Source organism: Saccopteryx bilineata, chromosome 2 (genome assembly GCF_036850765.1).
Source record: "Saccopteryx bilineata isolate mSacBil1 chromosome 2, mSacBil1_pri_phased_curated, whole genome shotgun sequence".
In the NCBI taxonomy this organism is placed as follows: Eukaryota; Metazoa; Chordata; class Mammalia; order Chiroptera; family Emballonuridae; genus Saccopteryx; species Saccopteryx bilineata.
The window spans coordinates 304977279-304983391 of NC_089491.1; the positions used below are offsets into that span (position 1 = coordinate 304977279).

Genomic DNA, 6113 nt, shown 5'->3' on the forward strand with positions numbered 1-6113 from the left:
TAAAATAAAAAATATTATGTACTATTCATGTTAAAAGTGCACATACGAAACCAAACTTGGTGTCATTAGAAAGAAATATAAAGTTGGGGTTTTGTGGGGCCCTTCAGAAGTTGGGGCCCAGGGCACACGCCCGGTGCGCCTGCGTTAACCCGCCCTGAGTGTAGGAGAGAACATAAAGACGCACACCTGAGAGGGAAGAAAGGCGTGGGCGTGCCCACAGAGCCCGTGCCGCGCCTTTGTCTTAAGGGTTCTCATCTGTGTTCTATTTTCTTTTACTTATTTAGAAATTAAATTTAATGGGGTGACATTGATCAATAAGAGTACATAGCTTTCAGGTAAACATCTCTATCTGTTTTCTTTCTTCTTTTTTTTATAAATACAAAATGCTTCACAAATTTGCACGTCATCCTTGCACGGGGACATGCTAATCTTCTCTGTATTCTTCCAGTTTTAGTGTATGTGCTGCCCAAGGGAGCACTTTTTTCTGTTTTCTAAAGGTGGGAATTTTAGGGAAGATCTTTGGAGAGGCTCTCAATAGAATATTCACCAGGTTTATGCTGATAAGCCAAAGTGAGGGTTATTCCCCTGACTTCATCATCCTTGCGTGTGGCTGGCACAAGCGGCACTAACTGGGTTTCTGCTGTCTCTCCCGAGTGGATGATTTAAGCTCTTTACTCTTCCATTGGGGAGCAGAAGTGTAAACCAGTGGTTTTCAATCGCTGGTCTGCAGACCAGTGCTGGTCCTTCACAAGTTCTGTAGAGTCTGAAAAAGAGTTAACCACTGGTGTAAACCATTTACTCTTAAGTGTCCTTGATTAGGGAAGCTAGGATGTTACGATTTACTAGATGGCTGTAAGCTGCCTGGCCGTTTAACTTTCTGTCTCAGTTTCCCTGTTGCACTTGTCCTGGCTTACCAGCCTGTCTCAATGCTGTGTCACACAGAAGAAGACACCTTTCCCACACCTACAGGAGAAACCAGAGCAGAAATGCCCCGTCCCCCCTTAAGGGCAGGCTGGAGTGGACAGGGTCTGTGACGGCCTCTCCCTGGGCGGCAGACACTGCTGCTGGAGGAGCCTGGGAATCCAGAGTGAGCCCTGGAACTCTCCAGAGGCTGGTGGCTCTGGGGTGAGTGTGGACGACGGGCCCAGGTGGTGGTTAGCTGGGGAGAGGGGGTCTGTGACGGCCTCTCCCTGGGCGGCAGACCACTGCTGCTGGAGGGGCCTGGGAATCCAGAGTGAGCCCTGGAACTCTCCAGAGGCTGGTGGCTCTGGGGTGAGTGTGGACGACGGGCCCAGGTGGTGGTTAGCTGGGGAGAGGGGGTCTGTGACGGCCTCTCCCTGGGCGGCAGACCACTGCTGCTGGAGGGGCCTGGGAATCCAGAGTGAGCCCTGGAACTCTCCGGAGGCTGGTGGCTCTGGGGTGAGTGTGGACGACGGGCCCAGGTGGTGGTTAGCTGGGGAGAGGGAGGGTGGGCCGGGGGAAGGGGGACCCTGAGGGAGCAGTGCTGGGGGGCTCTATGTAACCGCCACGCTTCTCTGTCTGGGTCCCCTGGCACCACCAAGGCAACATGTTCCAACTCAAAGTCGGCGTCGCTCCTGACAGCGTATCTTGGCTGGTGAGAACTCGTAACCAGGCACTTAGTCAGATATCAGGAAGTCCTCCTTCATAACCCCTGTTTCCAACTAACTCTTTACATCCTGCCAGTCAGCACATTTGACAAGTTTACCGCTTCAGTTTTTCTCAAACCCATCCCCTCCTCTCCAACCAGCTCACCTGGGTCTTCTCACCTGGGTCACAATAATAGCCTCCTAACAGTTCTCCTTGCCTTGCCCCTAAAACCCATCTTCCATGGGTGCTCCAGCTGGTCCTCCATGGGTCAGTCTGAGCAGCTGTCTCTCCCATTTAAACCATCAGGGTCTGCCCACCCCCGTGGGATCACCTTGGGCTCCTTAGCATGACCAGAAAGGTGGCTATGGGTTTCCCCTGCTTGCCAAGGTAGTGCAGTGTGTAATCTGAAGCACGCATGCTGGAGCCTGACTTCCTGGGTTCCCCAATCCTGCCTGCTACTTTCTTGCTGTGTGAACAAGAGCATGTGACTAAGCCTCTCTGTGCCACTGTTTCCTCATCTATAAAATCAGAATTTTTCCCTGGCAAGTTGACTCAGTGGTAGAGCATAGGACCAGCATGTGGAAATCCCAGATTTGATTCCCAGTCAGGGCACACAGGAGAAGTACCCATCTGCTTCCCCACCCTTCCCTCTCTCACTTCTCTCTCTCTCTCTCTCTCTCTCTCTTCACCTCCTGCAGTCGTGGCTTGATTGGAGCAAGTTGGCCCTGGGCACTGATGATGGCTCCATGGCCTCCACCTCAGGCACTAAGAAGAGCTGGGTTGCTGAGCCACAGAGCAACTCCCCTGGTGGGCACAGTATCACCCCTAGTAGGCGTGCCGGGTAAATCCCGGTCGAGGTGCATGTGGGAGTCTGTCTCTCTGCCTCCCCTCTTCTCACTAAATAATAATAATAAAAAAGCATACCTGCCTCTTAGACTTGTGAGGATTAATAGAGTTTTCTGTAAAAAGCAGTTAGAACTGGGATTGTTACTACCTTCCCTTCCTGCTTCCTCTCCCGCCCCTCCCTGCCTCACACATTTGCTTCAGCAGCTTGGCCTTCCTTGTGATTCCCCCACCCCAACCTGTGCTGTTTCTCACCTAATTGTCTGGGCCTCTCAAAGTGGTAACTTCCTGTCTCCTCAGCTAGACTAAGAGCCCCGTGAGGGCAGGCCTGGGTCCCTGGTACTGAGAACTCTACATAGTACATGGCATGCACTCCATGATTATGTGTTGAATGAATAAAGAATGAACGAATGAGAGTATTGGGTTGAGTCTTCATTGCAGTGGGTGTGCTTATGTGGAAAGATTTTGTGGGTGTCACTATGGTTCCAACGATACATGTTAATATTTGTGTCCCTTTCCTATGCACATGTCCAGTTCCCTACAATAAGCATCAAACACACACACACACACACACATACACACACACACACACACACACACACACACACACACACAACACAGTGATGGCCAAACCAGAGGATGGGACTGGAACCTCTTTGGGTTGATGGACGTGCTATTGCAAGGGACCCGCAGAGGGAGGAGGCAAAGAAGAAGGAAAAGAGAACTTGGGTGGCGAGAAGTCTGCTGTTTCTTAACTTTCTTTGGGTCTTCAGTGATTCTTGTGACCTTGGGGCCCTGTCCCTAGTGTGAACCAACAAAGTTTCCTGGGCTGGAGTCAAAGCTCTCATAGCTGTGCCATGCCACTGCCCTGAGGCCGTAAGTGGGGATGATAACACCTCTTCTATCTTCCCTAAGTAATTGTAAGGCTCAGACCCATCTACTTACCCATCAATCACCGATCATTCACCCATCCATCCATTCATTCAATAACTTTAGTGTTTCCATGTCAGGCATGGCACTGGTTGCAAGGGGCACAGCCTAGGTTTAGATACATGCAATCCCTGCTCCCAGGGGTCTTGCAGAGACAGACAGACAATGAAACTGTGAAGTTGAAGTGAGGTGAGTTATGACCAAGTAAGTACAGAGTGCAATGGGAGTGAATGACATAAAGGGGAGACAGACCTCATTGGGACTCTGAGGGCTGCCCTCTGCTCATGCAGTCCAGGGGCCAAAAACATGGTGGTTAGTGGTCTCTCCTGCTCACAGATTCTTGGCACCATGACCCAACTCCCTCCTTGCCTTCCCAAGCCAACGACCTACATTACTGTCCTTAGGTACATGAAAGGGCTTTGACTATTAAGAACTTAATACTGTGAGGCTTGAAGGCCCCTGCCAGCCCCTGGTGTTTAAAGCTGAGTTGAACGTAGTTCGTGGTGTCTGGGAAGAAAGCATGGATGATCCAGCAACCTTTCACTCTCCCTCTGGGAAGCTGAGATGCCCTGGCCCTTGCATTTTTTTCTCCTGTACTCATGCGGAAGCAACCTATAATTCTTCCTTATCCCCTTCACTAGCTGGTTGACCTTGAACAAGTTACCTAGCTCTTTGAGCCTCAGCTTCTATATTTGTTAATATCCATGCTATGGGGTTGTTGTGAAATTACATGGCTTAATAGAAGTAAATTGCTTAAAACAGTAATTTCACAAAACCAAGCAAACGCACAATGATTGCATGTGGTGAGCTCTGTGTTTTATGAGTACTGCCCTTGCTTTTATCACAATGTGTTATTGCTACCTCTTCCGAACTCCTTGAGGGCAGGAACTCTCCAACTTCCTAATTCATCTTGATATCCCCAGGGCTTGGCCCAGTGCCTGGCTCAGAGCAGACAGGCCAAAAATATTTGTTGAATGACGACTGGCTGCAACGTCAGTGGGAGCAGTGAGACTGGCGGGGGCAGACACTCTGTACGTAGGAGTAGGCGGGGCTTTCTGTTGGGGAGGGGTCTGAGAGAGGATGCCAGGCTTGCCGCAGGCACCGCCAGGGGATGCCTGGTCTGAATGCCATGCTTTTACTTTTCTTCTCGTAGCTCCCAAAGGCACTGCGGCCATCTGCCGGGGGTGGGAAAGGCAGGTGCCCGGGGAGGGAGAGTCCGGGGCCAGCCCGGAGGATTTACTCTTCTGCCACTGAGCTACGGCCTGGGAACAGCTAAAGGGAGAGTCCACATCAGGGATCCCCAAACTTTTTACACAGGGGGCCAGTTCACTGTCCCTCAGACCATTGGAGGGCCGGACTATAAAAAAAACTATGAACAAATCCCTATGCACACTGCACATATCTTAAAGTAAAAAAACAAAACGGGAACAAATATAACATTTAAAATAAAGAACAAGTAAATTTAAATCAACAAACTGACCAGTATTTCAATGGGAACTATGCTCCTCTCACTGACCACCAATGAAAGAGCTGCCCCATCCGGAAGTGCGGCGGGGGCCGGATAAATGGCCTCAGGGGGCCGCATGTGGCCCGCGGGCCGGGCCGTAGTTTGGGGACCCCTGGTCCACATGGTCCTGCAGAGTGGAGGGAACAGCTAGCAGGGTATCCCTGAAACTGCCAGGGTGTGAGAAAGGATGGGTGGTCCTGGTGGCCAAAAGACAGAGGTGCTGTGAAGCTGTCCCATGTCAGAATGGAATGTCATCACACTAAGGAAACGGGGGAGGGGGGAGCGGGGAATACCTCCCAAGGGTTAGTGCAGGGCCAGGCTTCACACTGGTCACCAGTGTGTTTCCCCCCCTTGCACAGCCTCTCAGGACGCACGTGGGCCACTTGGATCCCAGCCCTTGAAGTTCATCAGAGGCAGGGCCAGCAGGGCAGGGACGCTGCAGCCTCACACAGCTGAGTAAAATGATAAGTCAAGATAATCGAAGCACATTCTAACAGGAATTATGTTCTAAATCGATTAAGAACTGGTTTTATTGTTAGTGGACAAGAGAAGGTCTGGGATATCGGATGGTGGGAAAGGGGGCATCCCTCTGCTCTCTAAATCTGCTCAGAGTTTGGCTCCTTTTCTTCCTCAATCTTGTAGATGCCACCAGCCACGCAATGAATGGCTGAGAGTGTCGGCCAACCTGCCACAAGTAGAAACATCTTGCAGAAGTAACAGTGATTTGCTACTGTAGAGACCCCAACAGTCAGGAACTCCAATAGGAGGGTCTTCGTGAGCAAAAGGGTTCATGAAGGGGGCTGGGAAGATGCTGGTTGCTCTGAGATATCAGGAGACGGTCTACTGCTCAGGACTGCCCTCACCACCACCCGCAGTTCTGTTGTTAGGTTTCTGATGACTCCTGCATACCACACATGCAAGCACACACACACACCCTCATATACCACACATGCAGACTCACAGACACATTCGCATGCACAAATGCATACCCGCCACTCACACATACAAACGTGCACATGCATGCACAAACACAAGCACACACATATCCCTTCCCCGCCCTCACCATCTCCTTGACACACATACACAAACCACCCTGCTCCCTTCATACTCTAAGACAGTTCCAGAGACACCTGTGAGATCTGGGATTTGTTTTCTTTTTTTTTTTTTTTTTGTAATTTTTCTGAAGTTTGAAATGGGGATGCAGTTAGACAGACTCCCGCATGCG

General features: G+C 50.7%; 1 non-coding gene across 1 annotated transcript; it reads right to left on the reverse strand.

Moving 5' to 3' along the window:
- Window positions 1–372: 372 nt before the first annotated feature.
- LOC136327944 (U6 spliceosomal RNA) lies at window positions 373–478 on the reverse strand. The gene has a single exon (XR_010729997.1). It is a non-coding gene; the product is annotated as a U6 spliceosomal RNA (small nuclear RNA).
- Between the last annotated feature and the right edge of the window lie 5635 nt (window positions 479–6113).